The sequence below is a fragment of the Epinephelus moara genome, chromosome 23 (assembly GCF_006386435.1).
Source record: "Epinephelus moara isolate mb chromosome 23, YSFRI_EMoa_1.0, whole genome shotgun sequence".
Classification (NCBI taxonomy): Eukaryota; Metazoa; Chordata; class Actinopteri; order Perciformes; family Serranidae; genus Epinephelus; species Epinephelus moara.
Window position 1 is genome coordinate 30,016,543 of NC_065528.1, and position 15,235 is coordinate 30,031,777.

The following is a 15,235-nucleotide window of genomic DNA, read 5'->3' on the forward strand; positions in this document are numbered from 1 at the left end:
CGCTACAGCAAACACTGTAGATCAAAGCAGGGGATCCTGGGATGATTAAAACTGTAGCAGCAGCCAGAGAAGAAGAAGCCCGTTTGACCCCGTCCATTAGTGAGACAGCGAAGGAGAGACGTGGAGAAACCGCCTTCCTCTACCGGCAGTCCATAACAAGTAGAAATGAGTATCCTTGGGCCATGCAGCCTCCATTTCCCCCCTCCCGCTCCACCCCCAGCCCACCTCCACCCTCCTGTACTCCCCTCTCTGTGTCTGTTAATGGATATTTAAAGGGTATGTCAGAGATCAGGAAAAAAGTGTGTTGAGAGGTCAGACTAGACACGCATTATTCCCCTCTCCCCCCTGAGGAAACACAGAATGAAACATGCATTAAACACATCTCTCTCAACGCCAAAGCTCCCACCACCTTCCCAGCCGCCACCCTTTTTGATACACTCCGCTCCTCTGCTCCACCACCACCACCACCACCTCTAATATCTTATGGAATTAAAGCGGTGACAGGTTATCATAATCCAATTTCAGAGACAATCGCGCCGAGCACCTCGCAGCGCACCAAGAAACCCGGATCGGAATTGAATATGCACTCGGCGGATTAAATTACGCAGGGAGAAATAATTATGGCCTACATTGGGAAATATCTTTTTGTGTTATTGTGAGTGCCGTACTGTATTGTGTACAGTGCTCACTCCGGTGCACTCCACAAGATATCCAATCCTGGGTTGTCAACAGCAAGAGGCTGAGGTGGGAGGCGGTGGTGGCAGCAGCAGTGGCGGCGGGTGATGGTTGTTATTGTGTTATTGTACACTCTGTCTCATAGCGCAATATCTGTTCTCAAAATAATGTCACCCTCTAATGAAGTAAGGCTCCTTTTATTATTTATCATTTCCTGCCACAGCCAAGAACTGCGCAGCGCTGTATGCCTCGGAGATGTTTTTAAAAAGGCCTCTTTAAATGAACACATTTGAATTGTAATGTGATTTTTTTTTATTTTTTTTTCCAACAAGGAAGAAATAATGTATTTTCTCTGAGGCTGCTGTTTGGTTTCAAGAGTTGTGGGATGTAGTGACTTGAAGGCGTTGTGTGCGGGATCCTCTGTCAGTTTTGGTTTGTGTTTGGATTTCTCCAGCTGCTATACAGCCGTCACAATAATGGAGGTGTAGTGCATGATGATGGACTTTCCTCCTTGACCACAACTGGAGTGTATAATTTTTCAATATCCTTTAGTTTTGTAAAGGTTCAGTATGTAACATTCAGAGTAATGCTGTCCTGAGCACAGACTGAAGTCACCCTACCTGTGTGTGTTTTAATCTGAGCTTCTCTGTTGTTGTGGTAAACTGGTCCTGCAATGTGTGCATGTTGGTGCAGGTGTGTATTCCTTGGCTTGCCAATCTCCTCTGTCCTGCACTGTGCTCATATGGCTGTCAATACAGATATTGGGATTTTATTTTTTATTTAACCTCTATTTAACCAGAAAAACCATCTTTTTTATAAGAGTGTCCTGGCCAAGACAATCCAGAGCATGCCAACACTGTGAGGGTACATTCATATATATAATAGATCCCCATAATCAAGCACAGTCAAGAATGTAGCAGAGACCAGTCTTTTTTTGGCCAGCAAAGAGAAGCATTTCCTGTTTCTCAAATAAAAACCCAGTTTCAGCTTTCTCGCAAGTAGTTCAATGTGTGGCATAAAGAAGACAATCATCTAACACAATGCCCAGGTATTTGTAAGATAAAAAAAACCACACTCTATGCTCGTCTTTGGAAGTGTAACAGTAGTTGTGAGATTTAAAAGCTTCCCCTTGGCTTTTGCGCATAACACGCATTTTGTTTATTATTATTTTTTTTTAGCATTCAAGACATGCTTCAGATTGAACAGGAACTGTTGAACAGCACTGAATGCTAGTTGAAGCTGGGAGAGGGCCTGAGTCTGAGTAGAAGGAAAGCAATAAATAACTGTGTCTTCAGCATGCAGATGAACACATGCCTCATGTACATTGTGGCAGAAGCTATTTAAGTAAATACAGAACAACAGAGGCCCCAGTACTAAACCTTGAGACACCCCATTGGCAATTGTAAGAGGGGCTGACAACATGCCCTCCTCTTGTACATATGCACTGTTAGCTCTGTCAGCACTCTTGCCGTTGTTGGAGCTCTTAATAGAGTTAGCACCATTTGCTGCTAGCTTTCAGCTGCCATCTCAGCCACCTCCGACCCTGTTTGACATGTCGCAGAAGGGCTGCAAGACCAGCACCTGCGCTCACCTTTAATCTCTGATAACTCATAGTCCGGACATTCAGGAGGTTTTTAGCGGGAGCCAAATTATCCGCAGATGTCTCTTCCTCTTCAAAACAAACTAACCTGGTGATTTAAACCGTTAAAAAAAAAAAAAAAAAAAAAAAACCTCAATTTTTTTTCATAGCAAGGTCGATTTTTCGGAGTCTTCGTTTCGGAGGTATCAACGTACATCATGTATGTCACAACAGTGATGGACCTCTTAATTGTTTGTCTTTGTCAGCGCCCTGTATGCCATTTATACAACAGAAGACACAAAAATAATAGACAACAAACTCACGGACAATGTGTGGAGTAGCATCATTGAACAACAACATAAAGGCTCTGTAGTGCGAACCAAGATTGCAAACTATTTGAACTTTTTGTTGAACAGATGTCACAAATTTGTATCACTGCTGGTATGAATAAATTTGATGTGAAATATTTGCAGTTGAGTATTTTTTGCATTTTCGTGTCATATATCAGTCACACCCCTGGTGTGTAAAGAGCTTCAATCAGACTTCAGCCAGGAGCAAATTAATCTGCGGAAGAGTTTAACTCTGCGTCGTAGTCAAAACAGTTAAAAAGAAAGTACATTATGTTGCATTGAAGATTGTTATGAGGGCCGTTCCTCGTGTGTCACATATCATTTACCTTTCTCTCAGCTAAATGGCACTTTGGTCATACAGTATATCAAAGTGGTTTCTCAAGATACTTCTTGACACTTATAGATATTCATGGACTCATTTGATAGATGGAAATGTAATGAATGCAATGAAGTGAAGCGAAGCAGGAAAGTGGTAACCATGTCAACTGGTGGATATTTGCTTCAGATGTGTATAAAATGTAGAGAAAGTGTTGTACTTTAAGTGTTTGACTCTGCAGAAGGAGATTGGTCAAAGGGTGGACCTTTACAGAGTTGTACTGTTTATTTAAACTTGATATGTATGTGTATGTTTAACCCTTCTGATCCCTCAACATACTCATAACCCATCCCTTGTTGTAAATATAGTTTTAGTGCGCTGTGAAGATGTCAGTGCTGCTTGAGAGGAATTTTAGAATCAGCCAAACATACAGCTCAAGTTGAAACCTAAATTGTAATTCTGTGAATATTTGGGTGTGAAAGCTGGAAAGATGTCGACCTAGAGATTCTGAACTCGTTATTCAGCTTTAATAATCGGTTAATTTCTTAACTCAATGGCTCTCAACTTGTGAAGGGACCCCCAAAGGAGTCACAAGATAAATTTGTGTGTTTGCCAGATGGTTAACCAAAAGACAAACCTATTCAAACAAGATCCACTTTGGTAAAGATAATTGAGATCACTGACACATCGACCCAGCCGGACAATGTGAAGTTCTGATGTCTAGCATATACGACCACCTGGTATCACATGACCTCAAATCTATACTTAGATCAAGTACAAACAACTGAACCATCTCTATGACAACCGGGCAAACTCCATCTGCTGATAAAAAACACAGTCTTGTGCCAAGATTTATTTTTCATAGACTAGAAGAAGCACAATTCTCCAACAGTTAGTTTTATTTATTAGATTTTAATCCAAATCTTTGCTGCTTTCTTGTGAATAAATGGTTTATCATACAATATCTATCTAAAGCTGTAGAAGGCCCATTATTCCAAGGATGGATCTCAGAACTGGTAAAGATGGTGGCTTTTGAGAGAACATCTTATAGTGTAATAAATGAGGTAGAATAATACAATAATAAATTGGGAACGTTCCTTTGATTTCACTCTCTACAGGGGAACCAGTGAGCACACTTTTCTGAGCATGAGGGGAAGTAATTTTGTTAAGTGCCGCGCTCATAAAAAACGGGTGTGCTTATATTGATATGCTTGTCACAAAATGTGATGTGTGATGACGCAGCAGAAGGAAACATTTATATGGACACTATTTTAACATAAATCTTGCCTATTTCAATCAGGAGAGACCGAAGAATTAAGTAAAGATAAAATTTAGTACAGATTATGAGTGGATAGATTAACTGATGATTTTACAGATGTCTTTTGACACCAGAGGCAGACATTTTGTGATTGAGGGGCATCTGAGCGGCAGCAGGATAAATCCCCCCATAGAGTCCAGACACTGGTGGTGGTGGTGGTGGTGTCTGATGACTNGGCAGCAAGATAAAGCCCCCCATGGATTCCAGACACTGGTGGTGGTGGTGGCTGATGACTCTGAGGCTGATGCAGCAGATGAGGATGATGAATCTGTAAAGACTAGATGGTCATGGGGAGGTGTAGGGCGTGCATGACGGCAGCAAGATAAAGCCCCCCATGGATTCCAGACACTGGTGGTGGTGGTGGCTGATGACTCTGAGGCTGATGACTGCTGAGGCAGATGAGACCGATGAATTTGTAAAGACTGGGTGATGACGAGGAGGTGGAGGGCGTGCATGGGAAACATTCATATGGACACTATTTTAACATAAATCTTGCCTATTTCAATCAGGAGAGACCGAAGAATTAAGTAAAGATAATATTTCGTACAAACTATGAGTGGACAGATAAACTGATGATTTTACAGAAGTCTTTTGACACCAGAGGCAGACATTTTGTGATCGAGGGACATCTGAGCGGCAGCAGGATAAATCCCCCCATAGAGTCCAGACACTGGTGGTGGTGGTGGTGTCTGATGACTCAGAGGCTGATGAGGTTGATGAATCTGTAAAGACTAGGTGGTCATGGGGAGGTGGTTGATGAATCTGTAAAGACTAGGTGGTCATGGGGAGGTGTAGGGCGTGCAAGACGGCAGCAAGATGAAGTCCCCCATGGAGTCCAGACACTGGTGGTGGTGGTGGTGGCTGATGACTCTGAGGATGATGGCTGATGAGGCTGATGAGGATGATGAATCTATAAAGACTAGGTGGTCATGGGGAGGTGTAGGGCCTGCGTGACGGCAGCAAGATAAAGCCCCCCATGGAGTCCAGACACTGGTGGAGGTGGTGGCTGATGACTCTGGGGCTGATGACTGCTGAGGCAGATGAGGCAGATGAATTCGTAAAGACTGGGTGATGACGAGGAGGTGGAGGGCGTGCATGGCAGCAGCAAGAAAGAACAACAGCAGAGAAAGAGCCATATTTAAAATGAGGAGCTGGAAGATGATAGGCTGACAGGGAAGGTGTGTCGCTCTGCTATTGGTTGATTGTGAATCGGCTGATGACTCCGTTGACCTAGCCAGACAATGACACCTAGAGATAGTGAGTGAGCATGTGTGCAAGGAGCCTGAGCACAAAAAGTGTTGTCTTCCTGACCGAACTTTTGACATTTAACAGTGGTACGGTTGAAATCTGATAAATTTACTTGTCATGTTTATACTTTTATTTTGATTTTCCTTATTTTATCATTTATATTGCTTTTGTCTTTTTGCTTTTTGTTTCTGTCTGGCGTTGTTCAGGGATTGTGTTACTGGGTTTTCTATGAGGTGGTTTTGTGTTGTTGAAAATTTTGGAAATCAGTAATAGGCTACATTACTGTCAAAGCTGGTTTGCCAGTTACACCTGTTATTTCCACCTTCCAAAACAGTAAAACGGCACCACAGATCTGTTTTTAATCTGAAAATTCTGTAGTCCAGCTCATTTAAAAACACAGAAACACCAAATCCCTCAGCACGCTGGTGTGTTGTTCACTCCCAATTCACCTGTTCAATTGACTTTAGCAGTTTAGATAACGAACACTCTACTGTCCTGCTGTTATTACAGACGTGTGAACTAACCACAGATATTTGCCTTGTTCATGTTCATGCATTTGTATATAGAGGAAAAACTGGAATGGATATTTGGCATTATTTTTGGCACTGAAGTAGATTTTTTAGGCCTTGCGGGAGTTCCCTTTGGTCTGGCGGCCTGCCAGGCCTGTACAATTACATCTGAAACACTGCATCTCTTCTGCAATTAGGTTTATTTTTCAGATTTTAATCCAATCTTTGCTTTTTCTTGTGAATTATTGGACGATTATACTGCATTTCCTTGCTGTGCTAAAACACATTTGTAGCATTTTGAGAGGGAATAAAGATGATAGCTTCACATACCAAAAGTGCTTGGAACCACTGGTTGTTTCTGGTCGATAACCAACCAGTTATTCATTGAGAAAAATGGAAAAAAAACCAACAGTGGTTCCAGCTTTTTAAATGTGAATATTCGCAGCTCCTGCCTTTTGTAAATTGAATATCATTGAGTTTTGAATTGATAAATGAAGAAGATAATCAAGAAGTTCATCATTAACTGTAATAATCACAAGCCACAGCAAGTCTTTTAATAGTTAATCTGTTAAGGGGCCGCCAAAAAATCCACATCTGCTGAAATCCACTGTAGCAGAGCCAGAGAGGGAACAGAAGGGAGTGGAGGTGGAGGTGAGGATAGTGATGGGTGCAGCACAGAGACATGTTGACAAAGGACAAATGAATAATGGAATTGGAGATGTAGAAGAAAAGGGAACGAGTGAGTGAGGTATGAATGAAGGAGGCAGAAGATTGGGGGGTGACAGGGTCAGCCTTCCTCCCTCTCTACCCCCCGCCCTCCCCCCCTTTAACTGCATCCCTGCTGCTGATTTTTATATCAGCTGCACACCCTGGAGATTTCTGCCTCCACCTCCATCCATCACATGGCGCTGCACGGGCACACTTTCAGCCTCACTTTCAGCCTCACAAACGCACATAATTGTGAGTACACAGATACAGCCATGCATCACTGCGTGGGCCAGAGAGGCGACGGCTCCATGCGTCGGCCACTGGAAGAAAAGAGACGTCTTTTATGCCATCATGCACAGGAGGCGAGACATGAATGCATGAAGCCATTTGTTCTGGCTGAATAAATAGAAAAATACGCCGGGTAGCCTGGATCACTTTCAAACCTGTTGCCTTAGCACTGTGCATTTTTTATCCGCAGCCAATTACAGTTCAGCTAATACTGGTCAATACTTAACTGTTGTGCTCTGCTTTGATTGGATGCATGAACTTTCCTAAATGAGGAGGTCTCTTCCTGTTTTCTTCAATTTGTTCCTCCCGCTCGGTGTATACGGTATCTCTTTCATTTTATTGATGTGTTTGTCGATCTCTGTCATCTAATTATTTCCCTGCTCTGTGTCTCTTGCTCCTCTCTCGGCTGCAGAAGGCGTCTCTTTGATTGCCAGGGCTACACTCTGCTCGCCGGAGATAATACCCCCTGAGTTGAACCAAATTGTTGCTCTTTGCTTAGTCCACACTTAAATATTTTAGGGGACAGGGCTTTGAAATCGCCACAAAGGGACAAAGCTGGGAGTTTAAATGGCGGGAACATGAATAAAGATTCGTAGGTTTGCAGCTTTCATCCGAGCGCTGCGTGCCGATCGCTGGCCGGCCAAGAGGGAAAGAGAAAATGACCATCATAAATATGGTTTTGATTTTCTAACCAGGCGAAACAACAAAGTTACGGCGAGAACATTAGCCGCATTGATCCCGTCTGGTCGATGGAATAAAGCAGGCAGTGACCTTTCCCTCATTTGGAGGCATAAAATTCCTTGTTGAAAGTCTCAGAGGGCTCTGGCTGAAAGCATTAACACAAATTACCAGCCGCCATTAAAGGCCCGCATCAATTCCACCCAGCGCCATCATTACCAAACGGCCGATAAAATGCTGGAAAGCCGTCGTCCTGTGCCCTGGCATGCCTCGCGCGCACACACAGAGGAACATGTGCAGACGCTTACACACACGCGGCCCTGGAGACCGCTGCGAAGCCTATTACACACAGTCTGATTTACAGCTGAGCTGCCTGTAGCCAGGACCATCAAGCCACCGGCACACCAATCTGCCGTGACAGTGCAACTAATTGAGCCCAGATATATCTGTCCCCCCCAACCGGGCCTTAAAAGGGTGATAACACGCCTACCTGCACAACACTGCCCGTACATATTTTACAGCACAAGAAAAAAATACAACAAGGGAACAAGAGGGCACACACACCTCTTAGCCTCACAGTGGGATGTTATGCTGAAGATAAGAGTCGTTTTTTATTTTTATTTATTTTTTTAAACAATATATCCTGAACTTTTGGTGTTAATCTTCTATATAAAAATCAATTGTAATGTTTTTACGCAATTATATTATATATATATATTTATTTATATTATACATTTTTTATTTTATTTGTTAAGATAATTTAAAGCCTGGTGTAAGCCTGGAGGGGATCAAACGATTGGTTGCATGTGTGCATGTGTGAATGAGTCTGTGATTGTGTGGTTCTACCTGTCTGCAGTTAACTTTGCGAACTATTGGACCAACCAACCTAATATTTTGTGCAAACATTAATGACAATGCTCAAGGACCCTTTATGTTTGCTGCGAACTGTTGAAAACCTTCTTTATGACTCTTCACTCCCCTTAACCGGCTGATAGGGGGCGCTAGTTTTCTTCGCTGTGGGCTAATGGGCATGTAGCTACTGACATGTTTCAGATGATACGTCATGTTTGTAGTCGACCAATGAAGATGAGTTTACATATCACCTTGGGTTCGTCCTTCACCTTCTCAGAATGATCCCACACTTTGGATTTCCTGCCCGACATGTTATTAACTAGCCTGTGGAATAACCGCAGGTACCAGCCCTGGAAATTAGAGGCCATACACAAGTGGCGTCTTTAACCGCCTGGGAAACAAGAGGTCGGGCCCTGGGTGCTACTGTTGTGCAATTTCTGTGCCAGCTTTCAAGAGTGCAGAGGCAAGTTGCGTCTGCGGTTGAACCTGAAACCCTGAGTGCAGAGCTGATCTTCTTCCAGGAGCTGTTTATAAGAGTGTAGGCCTATCGTCCGTGAGACAGATGTAAAGCTCTGGGTAGCTCTGCACTAACATGATCAACTTTTCCGTATTTATCAGACTGAATATTTATGTGAGAAGGGAAAGATACGTGTCGGCTGTGATTGGTTTGTAACCTTCCCTGTGTCTAGACCGCAAGCACATCAGATGTCTTCACACCACGGTCTCCCACAACAGGTACGCTCTCATTTTAATCTCTCTGCAACTCGCGTCTCACAGCCATAACCACAACCTGAAGAATTTATTCATACTTTGAGTTTATTTTCTTAACAATATATGCGAAATGTGAGGTTGATGTTCAGTAAGAAGGCAGTGAATAAATATATTTATCTAGACGGAGCAGAGTGTGCTGCTCTCTGGACAGAGAGTTTGTAATCCCACAGACTTTCCCTTCACTTTTGCCCAGCAGCTGGAAGTTTGGACTCATTTTTTACAATTGAAATTACTGTTTCGCTAATACAGAAAAAGTAAAGAATTAAAAAAAATACCATATGGTACCATATTCCAGTTACTGGTGCTGGTTTTGGTTTGAATGTGATCTGCACAAAACCCATGTTATTGACCTTATTTACTTCATGCTATGCTGGTCAGCCTCCGAAGACTGAACAACGTTTGGGTGTGTTGGGATGTAAATCCTGGTTGAAACTTAAAAAGACTGATAATCGGTAAAAGCTGTCATTAATGAGCCTTTAAATGTTCACCTTTTGTTTTGCTGGTGTCATTGAACACTGGATACGGCCATATAAAACCTGCATCAAAATTTACCAGCAGCATATTCTGCAACATACACTCTCTGTGTGTTCTGTCAGACTTACTATCAGGAAAATATTCAGTAGCACATTACTCTAGCATAACTAATCAATCTACTTTTTAATAATGAAATATCCAATAAAGTAGACACTTGTCAGTGTTACGCGTCCACCTACACACGGACCTAACGCCCACGTCTGCTGTATCTTGTTGCTAGGCTCTGAGCTTCTAACAGACTCCAAATCAGTGTCATTAAATTAGGTCTATTCTGAGTGGATAATAAAGAGTCTGTCACCTTATGTGTGCTCTGATATAGCTCTAATCTCATTAGAATTACAACACCGTTCTGCCAAAGACTACTGAGTGAACTGAGAGGAAAGGATAAATAAAACCAACATCCCAGACTAACAAGCTTCATATAAAAGCTGCACCAGGCAGGATTTTAATGTGAAAATATGTTGTCATATCAGAGCAAAGTTTATGAATCGAAGCTACGACGGAGAAGAGCATCCCGTCCCATCTAATTAGATTTGTTTGGATTGCTGGTGTCATATAAGGTCACAAGTGGGGAAATGTCTCCGCACGCAAGAATGATGGAGCTGAAATGTTCCTCTGAATGATTCAGGGGGTGCTGGAAGACCAAGGACGTTAGATGATTGTTAGATACTAACAGATTTTTACTGTTTAACAGGGGGCAACATTTCTAGCCTGTCATGCCCTTGAAAAGCTGGACTCACCAGCACAGCTCAGGTAAAAGTGTCTTGAAGACGATCTGTGGTCAAAGGGTTGTCATGTCTTTCATGTGCATTACTCCCCACCACCTGCATAAAAGTCAAGGATGTGCCGTTTGGTGATTATGCCTGATGCAACACCACCTGACACTCTGAAAACACTTTACTGACATCGAGGATAAGCAGTTGATTTATATTAAAACTTCATGTGGTAACTTGGAACAACAGTGGCAGCCTGGATAGACGGTCAGAGCTGCTACACCGCACTGTCATGAACTGTATTTCTGACATTGGACAACAAGTTTGTGCTGTCGGGTTCATGCAGATTATGGTGATTTGAAACACACTAGCTTGAAGGCAGCAGTATTTTTAGCCGTGCTGGTGGCATCGCTGTAAGGATGGCGATGTCAGTCTGTTAGACGGTCGGTTGGTTCACCACTTGGGTCCAGACTAAAATATCTCAGCAAGTATTGGATGGATTGTCATGAAACAAGGGCATACATTTTGACAGTGTTGTTGCACTGGGGCCTGTGAGGTGGCAGGGCCCATAGAGAGAGGGGGCCCTCCAACACTGCGTTTGGTGAAGAATGGGTCCTAATGAGTGATTGCCAACTTGGAAATACGTCTGTGTTCAAAGAAGAACCCTCAGCGCCATTTGCTGTATTTGCCCTCAGAAAGGCAAACTCATCATGTTTATTTTTCCTTTTTTGTAAAATAGTCAATAACATCTATAAGAAAATCATATGCTTATTTCAAATAAAACTATTCAAATTGTTATATTAAATCACTAATTTCTTATTTTCTTTTGTATTTTTTTGTCATACACAGATAGACAATAATCCGGGCTCGACAGTGCGAGCGTTTCACTCGCATTAACGACTAAAAATAGGTGTGTGCGAACTTTAAAAAATATTTAGGGGCACATGTGCGCATAAAAAAATCAGCCGAAGCAGCCTATATTTTTGTCAATAAAAAATATGATAATCTAACGGCAAATGTTGGAGGAACTCCAGCCGCCTTCCCTCTTCCCTCTTCCCCGTGTGACACGGTTATGGGCGGTTTTCCAAGCCACTGTCGGCACAATGAATATAAGTCCCACTGTCGGCTGGGTGGAAATAAGTCAAAGTGTAGAGGAGACGGACCTGGTTAAGCGACAGACCTCTGGGGAAGCCTGCTCCGTTCTCCCCGCAGTTAGGGACCGTTCTCCATGGCCAGGCTGTCGGCTGGGTGGAAATAAGTCAAAGTGTGGAGGAGACGGACCGGGAAAAGCGGCGGACCTCCGGGGAAGCCTGCTCCGTTCTCCCCGCAGTTAGGGACCGTTCGCCACGGTACCGCTGCTGGGCAGGGTGGAAATAAGTCCTGCAGAGTTTCAGAGGACCTGGAGAATGTTTTAGGATAGTAATAACATTATATAAGATAATCATATTGCAAAGATAATATATATAAGATAATAACATTAAAGACAAAATTAAATTGCAATACTTTTTCAAAACTTGATGATTTTACCTTTCTGTACATTTTGTATACAAATTCATTAAATAATTTTGCTTGTAAATGTCTATTTGCATCACGTTTATTACGGAAAACACATTATTTGATCAATTTACATTGTGCCCCTAAAGTTCTTTGTGCGCTCCTTACTTTTTCAACTTAGGAGCACATGTGCTCCTTGGGAAAAAAGTTAGCGTCAAGCCCTGATAATGATTGATTGTTGGGTAGAATGTGCGTTGATGTTATCGAATGTCAAGTGATGAGACAATATGTGCACAATAGCTTGGACCCCACCTAATCACTAAAATTAGGTGGGGAAAAAAGTAGATATGTTGATATCGGTATCAGTTATTGGCCAAATGTGTTGTTATATAGCGGCATATGGGATTACGGCAAAAAATCCAATACAATACATCCCTAGTTTGAGGCAGTGGTAGACCAGCAGCTCCTGTGTTCAGCAAGGTAGATTACTGTTGATGTCAGTGGAGTCTGGCTTTAAAGAGAAAATAGATGCAATGCAGATGTCCAATGCAATGACTGGATAAATGAGACTTGGATTTTACCACATGAGTTGTGTGAGAGTTTGTAAATGAGTCTTTTGATACAGTTTTGCTGTTGTTAAAGGTGGACCCCTATGACTTCAATTCACCAGAGTCTTTTAAGTTTTTGGGATTCTCCGTTCACCAAAGGCATGCAAGAAAAATCAAAGTCGTATTCACAAATTCAACGTAACACGAGGTGAGTAACTGATACACAACTGTTCATTTTGGGGGGTGATGTATTCCTTTAAAGTCACTATATGTAGGATATTTTTTATTGCTATACAATCTTTGTAGTTACTGTGAGGTTTGGTTTGCAGGCAAATGCAGCAGCCATGCAGTCTGTCTCTTTCCACTGGGAGGCACCAAAGTCTGGATTTCTCAAATTCTAGCTGGAGTAGTTTTAATGTTTTACCCTGAAGCTGTACCAGCTTTAATTTGAATCATCTTTAAATCCCAGTGACAAGTTTAATCTGTAGCATTTGACTATTTTCATTTAAAAAGGATAGACTTTATACATCCAGAGAAAGGAGGAGGATTCATGAAGACTGAACCTCCTCACCATCTCCATCCTCACCCGATTGGAGAGAAGAAACTGTGTCAGCCAGCAGCTCAGTATCACGTTGCATAATTTCTAGGCAGCAAAGTCCTCGGGCTTTAAAAAATTAAAAGTATTACATCACGCCGCCACTGGGGGCTGTCAGAGTTGCCTCGTGCAGCTTTAACATGGAGCTCACTGTGAGAGCTCACATTCGCTATTTGACTTGACTTGTGCATGATGATGATGAAGATGACGTCTTTATTCTTACCCTCACATCATGGGACATGACCTGACATGTGTGGCGTAGAGAGTTGGCTGGTTGTTACTGGTGTTATTATTTTGTGCGAACAGGAACGTCTGGGCATGTCCACGCCAATGAGTGTTCAGTAGGAGTGTGTGTGGATGTTTTTCCGTCTGTGAATGTGTATTTGAGTGCATTCATGCATATAATGTGAATGCATGTTTATGTGCGCTGTTGGCCCTCAGCGCTCCGCAGGCCTGTGCTGCTCTCTAACCGTCGCAGAGCTCTGGGAGAGGTCAGGATGTCCACTTCCCTCTGCCTCCCATTTCTCACTCACACAATAAGACCAGAGTGGATTTCATTTGCTGACAATGACAGGTGGACGGCAGGTTATCCTCAGGTCTGGTCACGTCAAATTAACATCAGTGGAAAAAAAATGTATAAAACAGTTTTTTTGCTGCTTCGCATAATGTCCCGGAGCATTCATTATTCACAAAGGAGCAGACCCACCTGCTGCTGCGTTCTGGAAGACAGGAGGATTAGACAACAGTTGGATGGAGCGATGATGAGACACAACGTTAAGATTAGAGTACGTTCTGCACTGAATTCCTTGGTACACCTGCAGGCTTTAACCTGTAATCACTAACAGGTTTAGGTATATGCAAAGATACTGAAGGCGAAGACAGTAAAAAAAACAAAGAAATTGTCGTCTGAAAAATTTGCAATCCAACAACTAGGAAAAAAAATGTACATTGTGCAAGAATTTTCCTAGTTGACCAATAGTCATCATTTAGGGCCATTAGTCGACTAGTCGCCCGCATGTTTACGATATGAATGTAATGATTAAATGATATATTTTGGTGGTTTGAGTTGAAGGTGTGAGAAAGAATAGTATCAGTAACATTGTTAACACTGTGCTACATTACAGAGAAATACAAAACCGTACTAATGAACCTTCATTAATATAGGCCTATATTTTATATTTATATTTATATTTTCTCCCCTTGAATATAGTGTTTCCCTCAAAGACAGCAGAGACAGTACTAGCTTACATGAAACTATCACGAGCCAACTTTGTTTGTAGCACTTTTCATTCATAAAAATGCAGCACAAAAACTGTGAACTACGAAATAAGGTCACCAGCCCTCTCACATATCCCACTGTCTGAAAGTTAACTAGCTGCTACAACGATATCGTCGTCCTCAATTACATTGTACTCACCAGACAAATTTGTTGCGCTGCTCGCACAGCTCCATGCGTGTCCCCTCCTGTGTTTGTTCGAGTACTGAGGTGTGCGTGTGTTGTATAATTCTTAAAAATCAAATATTGTCAGGATAAATTTCTCATCTTCGGATTGCATTGTGTTGTCTGTCGCTCGTAACTGCCGTAACTGACCAAACTGCCGTAACTGCAACAACAAAACAGGAAGGAGGATTTGATTGGCTGCCTGGGCCAATGACGACAATGACGAATGGTGCTACTGGCGTCTGACGCTCAAAAAGTTTAAAATATTTTAACTTTTCAGCGCCTACGCGCATCTAAAAACGCGCGCCTACAAAAACGCGCGTCTACAAAAACGCGTGTCCAAAAAGACGCCGGAAAAACGCCCGTCTAAAACGATGCTTGAACGCCGGTCAGACGCGCCAAAAACAATTGTTTTACTGGCGTTGCGCTTCTAGCGTTTCATCTCTGTGTGATCCCCCCCTAAGCGACCAATAAAATCTTACAGACTAATGACCTTTCTGGTCGACTGACGTTTGGTCGAATATTAGGGGACAACCCTAATTTCAACATCATTATAGTTGACGTGTGGTTACATGAAGGCACAAAAACACTTGGTTATGGTTAGGAAAAGATCATGTT